Source organism: Sceloporus undulatus, chromosome 1 (genome assembly GCF_019175285.1).
Source record: "Sceloporus undulatus isolate JIND9_A2432 ecotype Alabama chromosome 1, SceUnd_v1.1, whole genome shotgun sequence".
NCBI lineage: Eukaryota > Metazoa > Chordata > Lepidosauria > Squamata > Phrynosomatidae > Sceloporus > Sceloporus undulatus.
The window spans coordinates 139819158-139832117 of NC_056522.1; the positions used below are offsets into that span (position 1 = coordinate 139819158).

General features: G+C 38.8%; 1 protein-coding gene across 2 annotated transcripts in view; it reads right to left on the minus strand.

Annotated features, from left to right (window-relative positions):
- Window positions 1–12960, minus strand: part of CSMD1 (CUB and Sushi multiple domains 1) — a 1231469-nt gene that overhangs the window by 402053 nt on the left and 816456 nt on the right. The window lies entirely within an intron of this gene.

Genomic DNA, 12960 nt, shown 5'->3' on the forward strand with positions numbered 1-12960 from the left:
TTACAGGAGGCAGTAGAGGTGGTACTTATGAAAGAAGCTGTTACCTCTGCCTTACTGTTTCCCATGGAATGTAACAACATGATGGTGTGTGTGTGTGTGTGTGAGAGAGAGAGAGAGAGAGAGAGAGAGAGAGAGATTGCCTGGTGTTAGGGGTTCTTGACCTATGAATACCAAAGGAGGGACAGATGAGAAGTTTCCACCCCCAGTGTAAGACAATCCTTCCTCCCTTGGCAAACTGGTCAGTGCCCAGACAGAGGAGTCTGGCAGCCTTCCCCACCAGCTTTTGTTGCATAGCAGGGGAAGGGCCTTAGAGGTACTAAATACCCCAAGTTATATCTGCATATGTGATCAGCAGGATGAGCTTCTCAGATGCATGGACACACCCAACGTAACGCCAGAGGTCTCTCCACTGCATGGCCATAAGGAAAGTCTGTCTCGCAGCATGAGCACTCCAACTTTGTCGGGTGCTCCTCAACTAGACTATTTACTACATCTTCAGACTGTACCAACCGCACTTATGTGAGTTACCAAACCCCCAGCTAAGTAATATCAGTCACCTAGGGACTGAAAATGGAATCCCAGAATGTTAAGCACAGGTCAGTAAAAATAAATTAAAATTAATCACATTACAGCAAAAATCAGTTAACCAGCAGCTGCATGTCACAGTTTGTGTGTAAAGATTTCTTAGGCTTAGAGAGCTATGGCTCTGCAGACAGACAGACATACAGGCAGGTAGGTAAGCATGTGTGTGTGCACGTGCGTGCGTGCGCGCGCACACACACACACACAAACATACTTGTGGATGAAATAAACTGCATAAAGAGAACAGATTGCATTTAAGTGTTTTTCTGTTGAGTTCTCAAAAGCGTAAAAACAGTTTTGCTGTTGTTGTTTTAACATACTAACGCTTGCAGGACCAAACATGTCTCCCTACCTTTGAAAGACCTTTCTTAGGCACTAAATGTATGCAAACATCCTCTGTAAGGTATGAAGGAAGGATGGCAATATCCTTACATATTTTGAGGGCTGGAGGCTTATTTTTGTAATCATGGGAAACACTGGCCTCTTCCCCCCCCCCCTTTCTTCCAGCCTTCTGCCTCAATTTCTAAACTGTTCTTACTGTTATGGGAAAATGGGTCCCTCTGTAAGATTTGTGGCATCATAACTTCCCAAAATGCCTTTGCAGAAGAACACTACATCATGGCATAGTACTCTTTAACAACCTTTGTTGAAGAGAAAACATGACTGCCCTGATGTCAGGCCACAGACTCATGTACATGATGTCCCTTTTCCACAGTTCACAGTCATATCCATAATGATGCTGCAACACATCAATGTACGAGTATGTCAAAGCACCAGAAAAGTTCCCAAGCTGTTTTCATTTCGATCATCATCAGTAAAACAAATAGTGACTCATTCTAAAATGCCATCAAACAACTGGTATTGTTGTCATGAGATGTGAATCTTCATAAATTCCACTCTTGTAGGCAGTAACAAATAATTTTACCATTTTTTCTCCCCACTGTGAGAAAGTCCTTCAAAACTGCACAGTAGTCAAGGACTACTCGCAGTCTAGGATGTATTATGTAAAAATTAAAAAATGGGCTCACATGGGGAAAACAACAATAACACGATTTTGCCATGGCTTTCCATGCTGCACCTACTGAACTTAGATCAATAGATTGTGTTTTCTGTGAAGGAAGAGTAACTGAAAATCTGGGGAAAATGCACAACTGTTTGTTTAACAATGACAAAGAGTGTAAAATAAACAACAGTTTGATCAATAGAAAATTGATCCATATAAAATATAATAATTTGTCAGTGGAACTAATAAAGAAATCAGGCTAGATGATAATACTACAGTGCAATCTTATATAAATCTACTCAAAATTCCCAGTGAGTTCAATGAAGTTTAGTACAAGGTAAACTGGCATGCATATATCACAACCTTCTTGGTAACATTCCTCAATATTAAAATTATCAGAATATTGTTAGGGATTTAACTTGATTTTATTGCAAACTCCTGTCCTCCAGTAATAGCCATATATTGAAAACATACACACTTCTAAATATTTTAATTGTACAGTTGGCCCTTCTTATACACGGATTTTTTATACACAGATTCAAGCATCCAGGGTTTGAAAATGTTCAAAAAATGTATAAATTTCAAATATCAAACCTTGATTTTCCATTTTTTATAAGGGACACCATTTTGCTATGTCATTATATTTAATGGGACTTGAGCATACACAGATTTTGTTATATACGGGGATCTTGGAACCAAACCCCAGCGTATAACAAGGGTCCACTGTATTTGTATTTAACAATACACCCAATGGGTTATCAAAATCACAAAAGTAATAAATAAAGATAGAGATATAGTTATAGATACACACACACACGCAACTGTATCTAATGGTTTCCCTTAGAAGAACAGATGTTAGAATTATGTATAGAGGTCTGCGTGTTGTTCTGAAACTTTTAGAGAATACAATCAATAATGTAATCAAAATGTAATCAAATAATAAATGCGGTATAACACAATTTCAGAGGACACATCTTTTTCTTCCTATTACACATATAAGCTTTTAAGTGAAGCATGTGCTGTTCCGATACCAACAGAGATGTTGATATCAAAAGTAGTTCTAGCTGATAAACAAGCTATACAAACTCCTCTTGAGAGGACTCTGGAAAACATATTTGTGAAAATGGTGGACATTGTTTTGTTTTTTGCCTTTTCAGAACAACCCAACTGTATTGCACTGAAATGTTTCCATAGCTCAGAAGGAATTTAAAAGGCCTAAGTACAATACAGAAAACAGAATATGACATTTGAAATGAGATCCAGTATAAAGTATAGCTGCCCACCTCAAAGCTATGACAGATTTAGAATGGTATAAGGTACAGTATTTGCAATTGTGTCATTGAAGGAGGGGAAATAAGATGACAAACAGTCATTAAAAGCTGTACACTGAAACAATAAAAGCTATAAATTCTCCATGTCTCTTCCAAAGGCATCATGGACAATTAATTTAGCTGAAAGCTTGACAAAGAAACCCGTAAATGCATGGGGGGAAAACTACCAGGGGGGGGGGGGGTGGACATTACAGCACTATATACTCATATACCTTAAAAACAGACATACAAATAAGCAGAAAATTGTTTTAAGTGTCTAATTGCCAGCCCATGGTGTTACCTAATGCATACTGATTAAGCTGTGTCATATACATTTTTCGGCATATGTAATTCCACAATCCTTACCTTGACAAGGTGAACATAAAGCCTGATATGAGAATGGTATTTCAGATTGCTTGGTTATATAGGAATTTATAGGTCATAACACGGAGATCGATAGATCATATGCAGCACTTTTATTTGTGGCCACAAATGGACCAATACATTTGGAGTTGTTGTAAGAGGGACATTCATGATCTCTGCAACTAGCCTCAGTCAAACCATCTGAACACACTGTTTTGGAGCAGCTGAAGTTCCAAAACTCTTTTCAATGGCAGCCTCACACAGAAAATGTTACAGTGCTCTAAACAGAATGTAACGACAACATGGGTCACCATGGTCAGATCAGATATCTATAGAGATTAGCGTAGTTGGTGCACTAAATTCAGATGCCCAAGTACACAGCCAAATATTGCAGAAAACTGAGAACTCAGATTCAGGCATGAATCCAGGATTACACCCAAATTGTGAACCTGTGTCTTCAGTAGGAACATAAATCCCATCAGCACACTGTATCCTGATTCCCTGATCAGGAGTATCTAGTATAGATTAAATGTTAATTTGTTCACCTTCATCCAGTTCATTACTGAGTATCATACATGGATTACAAGTAGGACAACTTCCTCAGATTTTGGAAGGAAGGAGAAATAAATATAGATGCCATCAACATATTGATAGTTCTCAAAGCAAATATTTGAACAGCTTCTCTAAGAATTGTTTTTGTAAGTAAAATAGCAAGACAGATCCCTGATGGATACTACAGGCCAGTGCTCAAGAGATCTAACAGAAATCCATAACCCATCCCCCAAAGAAGGACCAAATCCACTACAGAACATTTATTCAAGTCCTATTCCAGAAACGTGGCTGAGAATATCATGGATGATGCTGTCAAATGCCTCCGAGAAGCCCAACAGGATCTTATAACACCTTTGAGACTAAACAAGGCCTGAAACAGACAGGGCAAAAGCACTGCCTTTGGGCCGATTCAGGGGCTTGGCGTTCAGAAGATGCATGCCCTGGATCTGGCCTAAGGCGGCTCAAACCTAATGCTAAGGGTTGCTCAAAAAAGGGCTCCTTGCCAGCAGTCTCTTGTGGACCACAGCAGTGGCCAGCCTCAGGACCACAGTGTCTGGTTGCCATGGTCCCATGCTGAATATAGAGTTTGAGGCCTGAAAGAAAGAAGCTAATAGCATAAATTTTTGTAGATTTCAGTCTACTTCCACAGATGCATGGTGTTGAGGGTCCAGGGACAGACCTATACTCTATGCTTTTGAGGAAACTCAAGTTTACAAAAGCTCATGCTACAACTTCTTTCTTTCAGTTAATCTCAAAAGTGCTCCAAGATCTTTTTGTATACTGATTTTCCAGACTAACATGGTTATGTCTCTGATTTCTAACAAACAGGACACTATAGTCTGCAATCCTGCATAGATGGACCCCTTCTTACTTTACTGACTTCACTGACACTTGTAGGACAATTAAGTGCATGTCTACTCATAAGTGAGTCCTATTCATTGCTATAAAAAATATCCCCAGGTAAAGGAATATAAGGTGGTAGCCTTAAACAGCCTAAGAGCATTAAAAGTTATAGCCTAAGACACTGAGTGCAATCAATACAGATTTGTTGACACTGATATTGAATTGTGCCTGACTGAATTACTCAACCTGAAAGGGATGCTGGGGGTACCTAAAATCACGTGTTTAACCTCCCCAATTCAAAATTCCCATGACACACATTTCTTTTTCTAAGAAGTCCCTATCCTATGACATGTCCAGGCTATAAAAAAAAATCATTCATTTCTCCATGCAAGCTCAGTTTTTCAACTAGAAGTATGGTTGAGAACTCCTCCCATTTCTGCAGATGGGGTTTGCTGCTTGTAAAACAGAAAACAAGTAAAGTTTTCCCCATCACTGTATATCTATGCTGAAAAGAAATTTATCTGATGAACCCCTTTCTTTTGCAAACAGAAGTTTTAAGGGCAAGGGAAGTAACAATCCTGCTAAAAAGGAGGGGGAAACCACATTCTGCTGGAGGATGTATCTTTCTTCTCCAGCATCTAATCACTTTTAATTCAGAGCAAGTCAGTCAGAATCAGCAAAACTTCCTCTTTATGTCATTTTTTTTCTACAGCAAAGTGTTGTCACGCAGACACTGGCTGCATGGAATCTTGTAACAAATTCTTCTCTTTGCAAAATGAACTGACTCACTGAATATCTTGAAGATTCCTAAGAAAAGTAACACATGGAAACAAATCAAGATTACTGCTGATCATGTGCAACTGAATGACATGGATGCACTCTGTGCTAAGCAACATTTGTCATGCCAGTTTCTTTCTTCTGTCAGAGCTCCTGTGCCTCAAGCAAATGTATGGCAAAAGAACAGGGAGTGGAGTGTGTGTGTGTGTGGGATTTAACAGGTGTATGTTGCTGCATACTGCAAACAGAGTCCTTTGATGAATTTTCTTTTCTGTTCTTAGTTAAAAGTGCAAGACAAATGAGGCAACCAGAAGTTTATATCAGAAAATATTTGAGAATAAAATGTTAGCAATAATCCTCAGGAGATTGACAGAGAGAATACCTGTTTGAGCGAAGAATCCAGAAAGATCTCTGCATCTCAGCTTGCTTTCTTGCTTGAATCCTTCCTTCCTGCTAAACCCTTCTTGCCCAATGGGCTGTATCCCGAGACTTGGCTACAGAAGGGCAGCCCCCTTGCTCCTCCTTGACTTAGCATATGGTGTTTTCTATATTAGTAGGAGTGGTAAATCTCTTCTGGCATTCAGTTTGAAGTTCAAATGAATTATCCAAAGTCCTGGACTCTTATCACCCAGATACCACTCTCAGCCCCTTGCTCCTCCTTGACTCTTTATCTTCTTCCTTCTCAGGAGATGGGTGCAAAATCATCTCCACCTAGCCACTCCTACCACTCCCAACCTAATGCAGAGTGGCAAGTTGAATGTGCAAAGTTGATGTCTGTAATTCGGTGTCAATAAGATAAAAATCTAATTCAAATGCTTTTGTTAGAAGGGTAGAAAACCTTTTAAAATTTTATTCTAAATTTAAGTGCAATGGCTACATTAAAAGCTTTACTAAAAGCTGAAAAATATCTCCGCCACACATCCTAGTTTTGAACTTGGGAGAAAGAAAACAGCACCATTCATTTTTGAAAACTCAATTTGGGGTATGAAAACTCAACTGGAGTTTCTTTTTTCTTTGGCTGAGGATTTGCTTCATCCCATGTGCTGGCCTAGCTAACCAGGTAGATATTTAAGTTATTTAGATGACTCTATCCTTCTCCATAAGAGTACAAACCTGGTTTCTTGGGCACCTATCTTGGAGGGAAGCCTCCTGTAATGAAGAAGAGAAGAGTCCAAGTAACAGGCTCCAAGTAGAACCAGAAGTAACCGGATGGCCTTTGCCATAGAAGTAGAGCCTGGACCATCCCTTTGAGAACCCGAAAAGCAGGAGCCAGAGATACTGTACCTTTCTGAGCATCACAGACTAAAGCAGAAGCAAGAGAAGAGGAGGACATATGTTGGCATGCTTCAAAAAACAAAACAAAACACTGAGATAATTAGATCGGCTGTACAGATTTACAGCTAATCATAAATCAATACAGCTGAGGCAGTTGATTTGTTTAAAGACAACAGTTCCACTATCTCCATTCAGCATCATGTGACATTCGCTGCTTTTTGCTTTCCTGGCTTTTGATTTATTCCTTGGACTATTCTCTTCAGCAACCCACTGCTTGGCTTTGGACCCTTCTTGGGCTCTTTCCACACTGCAGAAATAATCCACTTTGGCACACCATTTAACAGTCATGACTCGGTGCTATGGAATTCTGGGAACTGTAGTTTATCATGGCACCAGAGCACTCTGACAGAGAAGACTAAGTGTATTTGTTGTTATTGTTGTTGTTGTGTGCCTTCAAGTCATTTCTGACTTATGGCAACCCTAATGTGGGGCTTTCTTAGCAAAATTTATTCAGAGGAGGTTTACCATTGCCATCCTCTGAGGCTGAGGGTGTGGAACTTGCCCAAGGTGGCCCAGTGGGTTTCCATGGCCGGGCCACGATTCAAACCCTGGTGTGCCAGAGTCCTAGTCCGACACTCAGACTACTACACAATGCTGGCTCTTACAAACCTGCAAATCCCAGGATGCCATAGCATTGATCCATGGCAGTTAAAGTGGTGTCAAATTGGGTGCACGCTTGGACTACTTTTAGCATTCAAACCGTGGACTACATTATCTACTTTTCTGCACTTATGTTTCATGCTTGTCTAGTTTGGATTTTCCTTTGTTCATTCTGTTGAATTCCATGGCACTTGCAAGCTTGAAACAGGATGGATAGCTCCTTTAAAGTTCAGACTTTAGCCTATAGTCAGTCCATTGACCCACTGGCATGGAACACATCAGACACCACTAATTTGTTTGCATCACAAAATATCCTCATTCTCTATATCTATAGTTATTCACCTGATTTCACATTTGTTGTTGTGTGCCTTCATGTCTTTTCTGACCTATGTCGATCCTAAGGCAAACTTGTAATTGGCATTTCTAGGCAAGTTTCTTCAGAATGGGCTTGCATTGCCATCTTCTGAGGCTGAGAGAGGGTGACTTTCCCAAGGTCACCTAGTGGGTTTCCACAGGTTTTGCATACTATCTTCTTATATAAACTTACCATTTGCCAACTGGAAGTTGAAAACAATGAAACCCACTGAAGGATTCTAATTAAATATGCTAAATCTACTTGATTGTGGCATTATGATTTTCCAGCAATATAAAAATCATACCCAAACTTCTTCTCATTCAATTAACACTGAAACTTAAATAAATGTATATTTTACAATCCAAAAGCATGTGTTTACTCTAGATTATACCACACACAATCCATTATATTTCCCAGCAACCATGGCAAGTCACTCTTCATGGTTTAGTTCATGTCACCTTTTCCGCAGCAACCTGAATTTTATGTGAGGTGTCCCTCATTTCAAGCTTCATAACCTGCTGAATGAAGAAGGAACATTCTTGGACCTCAAAGGGTTTGAGCAATTTTATGGGGAGCTAACTAGGAGTCAGGCAGGCATACATCTCCCTTCACACTGTGGAATAAGATGGAATAATCTTGAGCAAGTTTAAGTTAGAATAAAGACTTTGTACAGACGTCCCAGGAGATATCAGTGAGCAGAAGTTGGCAAGAATATAATATTCTACATGCAGATCTTCTCTATAAAATAGGCAATTTTCCTCTCATTCCAGGATAATAATGTCAGCACATTGTTGGCATATATTACAACAGTTACCCTATTCTACATTACAGTTACATTTCTAATACTCTAGGAATACAACAAAAGAACAAGTCTTAATGAGATAACGGGACCAACTATCATTGATGAAACTAATTAAGTGCCAACCTTTGGAAACAAAATGGTTGAGATGTAAATTCATGCACTTTAGATGATGTCTGAATACTGAGTCAAAATGGGCAATTCTGGAGGCATTCAGACCTTTTCCAGTACAAAATGGGTTTTCCCCAGGGAGATCAGATTCAGATTTTCTTAATGTGTTGGGACAGCTGATAAAATACCTTCAGTTGCCAAAATCTTCAGAATAGTTCCTGTTTGCACTTAAAATATAAACTAGATCTGTTCTGAAAGCATATCTGTAGTATCTGACTGAGAGATCACTGCCATAGTTAATGAACAGTGCTCCAAAACACACTACAGAAATAATCCAGTTTGAGACCACTTTAACTACCCTGCAACAATGCTAGGGAATCCAGAGAATTGTAGTTTATTGTGGCACCAGAACTCTTTGATAGTGAAGGCTAAGTGTCTCATAAAACTACAATTCCCAGAATCCCCTAGCATTGAGTCAGGGTAGTTAAAGCAGTCTCAAACTGGATTATTTCTGCAGCGTGTTTTGGACTAGTGTCCAAGAAACTCTTATAAAAGGTTCCCTTCAGAAAGCTTGCCCGAATGAGGAGGGCAAAAATGAACAAAAATCCATGCTAAACAAATAAAAAAGGGACATATATTCAAAGGCTTTTGCGGAGGAGGCTAACATTAACACAAAAAGACATTAACAAGAACCATGTTTTTAAAAAATACACCCATTTGAAACACATCTGATGTCTACGCTGTAGAAATAATGCACAGCACCACATTAAGTGTTGTAGCTCCATCCTATGGTATCCTGGGATTTGTAGTTTTATAAGGTCTTTAGCCTTCTCTTCCAAAGCATGCTGCTGCCTCACAACTATTAATCCCAGAATTCTTTAGGGTGGAGCCATGTCCGTTAAAGTGGTGTCAAACTGCATTACTTCTATAGCGTTGCTGCATCACAGAACTCTTTTGGAAGGCTGAAGAGAATTATTTGCCTCTGACTTCATTGTAGCACATATAGGCCAGATATCTGTGCCTGAAGTGTCATTTTTGGAAGGGAGTCTGCAAAATTAAGCCAGGTGGCAGTGGCAAAATATCAGTTTCCAGGCCTTACTCACAAACTGAAGAAAACGACAGCAACACCGCCACCACATCCAAAAGAAATTCATTCAAATGAGATTCATTTACAATCTCAAATGACAAATTGCTGATCTAACAAAAATGTGTCTCCTGTCTGGAAGACTAGCCTCTGCACCAGAAGACTTAGAAGTGGTCAATATAGCCTGGATTATTAAATTAAAAAGAAAAAAAGAAAAGAATTACAGGCATCCAGGAAATTAGCTTAATGTTTCTTCTGGGTAAATCAGTAGAAAGTATTATTTAACTTATTAAGCTCATAGAAGGAAATCTTTTGCTGCAGAATCAAAATGGATTTTCCTCCCCCCCCCCAAATCTGCAAATTTCTGCAAATATTGTCCTTTCGATATTTTAGATTTCTCTGACAGCATTAGTAATTATATGGATAGGGATCACCTGGTTTCCATTGTGCTTTTTTACTTAAAATCCCATATTAAAGACTCCTGAGCAAATATTGCAGTCCCTAAATACAAATTTTTCTTCTTATGGATTGGTAAATGTTTAAGAGATAGGCAGCATGGTGTAGTGGTTTGAGTATATTGGACTAGGACTCTGGGAGACCAGAATTTGAATTCCCACTCAGTCATTCATATGCTCTGAGCCTTAGGCTGCATCTGGCCTGGGAGGGAGTGAAAGGAAAGGCCCAACGCCATTGGGCCCAGACTTGATTAAGAAAAAGAGCCTTCCCTCCAGTCCATCTGCCTTGGTCCAGGCCTCAGAGGGAGAGAAGAATGCTGGACCTGATCCCCTCCACCCCCTCCATTCCCTTCTCCTTTGTGACGTGTCTTTTTAGATTGTAAGCCAGAGGGCAGGGAACCATCTATTATCCCCTGCTTTAACTGCCATGGCTCAGTAGTATGGAATCCTGTGATTTGTAGTTTTTTGTGGCACCAGAACTCTCTGATAGAAAAGGCTAAATATCTTGCAAAACTTCAAATCCCAGAATTTCATAGCACTGAGTCATGGCAGTTAAAGCAGTGTCAAAGTACATTTTTCTGCAGTACAGATGCAGCCTTAAAGGAAGGCAAAGGCAAACCCACTCTGAATAAGGTCACTTTATCTTGAATGACCTGAAGGTACACAGCAGCAGCAACAGCAACAACAACTAGCTAAAGGGGGAGGAAAGGAAAATTGAAAATATACATGGATATGTTTAACAACGAAGAGTTTCTTCAAGCCTCTATAACGAAACAGTACTTTTCAATTTGCTCTGAATTTGGAGGTTTGCAATGAGATGGTTATGTGTTCTAAGGACAAAAAATATTTTACAGTGGTTTAAAAATAAAGTTACTCTTGAAACTTTGAGAAGAGTAAAAAAAATTCCATTAAAATGGTAAATGAGATTTAGTGTAAGGAATTAACAAATGCCACATGATGGCAAAAAAACTAACCTCCTCAATCTTGTGATTCAACCCAGCATGCAGACACTTTGAAAGTCTGAAAATTCCATGTTGAGGATTGTCAGGAAAGGAATAAAAAAGAAAACATACTTTTATACAAATCTGTAGTGTATCTGCATTTGAAATATTAGAATGCAGATACACTACAGATTTGTACAAAAGTATGTTTTCTTTTTTATTCCTTTCCTCAGCTCAAAAAGGATATTATTGATCTGGAAAAGGTGAGGAAAAATATAATCACCATGATCAAGGAGTGGGGACAGCTCTCTCATGAGGAGCTTTTTAGCTTAGATAAAAAGTGAAAACAGGTATGATAGAGCTCTATAAAAATATGCACAAGCTGAACAGAGAAATGTTTTCCCCCTTCTCTCATAATAATAGAACCCAGATCACTAAATGAAGGCAAAAAGATTCAGAACAGACAAAAAGAAGATTTTCACACACTGTATAGTTAGGAAGTCACTTCCACAGCAGGTAATGATGCCGCCAATCTTCCAAAAGAGAGGAGCAGACAAATTACTGTACAGTGATCGATGACTGTGAGTCATAATGGTCACATATTAGTCATCTAAATACCTGTTATATTGCTTTTGAATGCTGGCTACTGGAGAATGTAAGCATATATCCTTGTGCTTCTATCCTGCTTATGGGCTTCCTATAGACAGATTGGTCATTGCAGGAACACAAATTTAGACTAGAAGACTTTGTTCTTATCCAGTAAGGCTTTTCTTATGTTTTTATGTAATACGCAGCCAAGTCTGACATTGTTGATGGCATCTGTTTTCTGGACAAATCTCCTATTTGTTCCAAGAAGGAGCTGGTAATTCTTATACAATATTACTGAATGTATTTACTTAACTGAAATGGAGGGTGGGGGACAGAACAAAAATATCTCCCTAAGATATCTTTGTCACATAATATCCTCAGACAAGCCAAATAGAGAAACACAGAAAAACATCAACGTTTGTACACTGTGAACATGGATTTTATTTCAAATGGCAGGTGTCTTCAGTTTGACAAATTTGTAAATAGGCAAGACTTGACAATGGATATAGTGTCTGTCTACAAAGACAAATGCAAATGCTAGTGTCTGTATGCAAGGCAGAAGTTCTAAATAAGGAGAATGAAAATAAAATATTGTTACTAGCCAAATTAACCGTATGATTTTCAGTGTTACATACATTTCGGTTTCTTGATTATTCTTAGGCACGTTAAGCTGGAAAAAAAATACTTTTCAATACTGAAAAGAAATTAACTTCTAAAATGAACCTGTTGTAGATATATAATTTTGAATTAATAGAGTTCTTCATTTTAGGCACTGAGCTGGAATGCATGAGTGAATGGTAAAAGTTTTATTGAAACCTTTGATTGAAAATTTGATTGAAGCAAACATTCAACATTTTTCTTGCTTTAAGGACTATTTTAAGAAAAGATTAAATGCTTAAGAACAATTGTTTCCTGTGCACAATGTTTGTAACATGACATTGTTTTCATGTCCTCATAGAGGCATGTTCTGTAAACTTTGCCACTTTATGTGATGCCATGTACAGAGCCCTTTCACATTAAAGAATTATAGTGTTATTATTCCACTTTAACAGATATGGCTGCATCCTATGGAATCATGAAAATTGTAATTTGGTGATCCTTCCAAAACCTTCCAAAACTGCCAATCCCATGGTTCCACAGGGTGGAACCATGGCAGTTAAAGTGAAACCAAAGTGCTATAATTGTGTAGTGGAAAGGGTCCTAGATATCCATGTAGTGGAAAGGGTCCTAGATATCCAGCACTTGTATAGTAGAGCACTGTG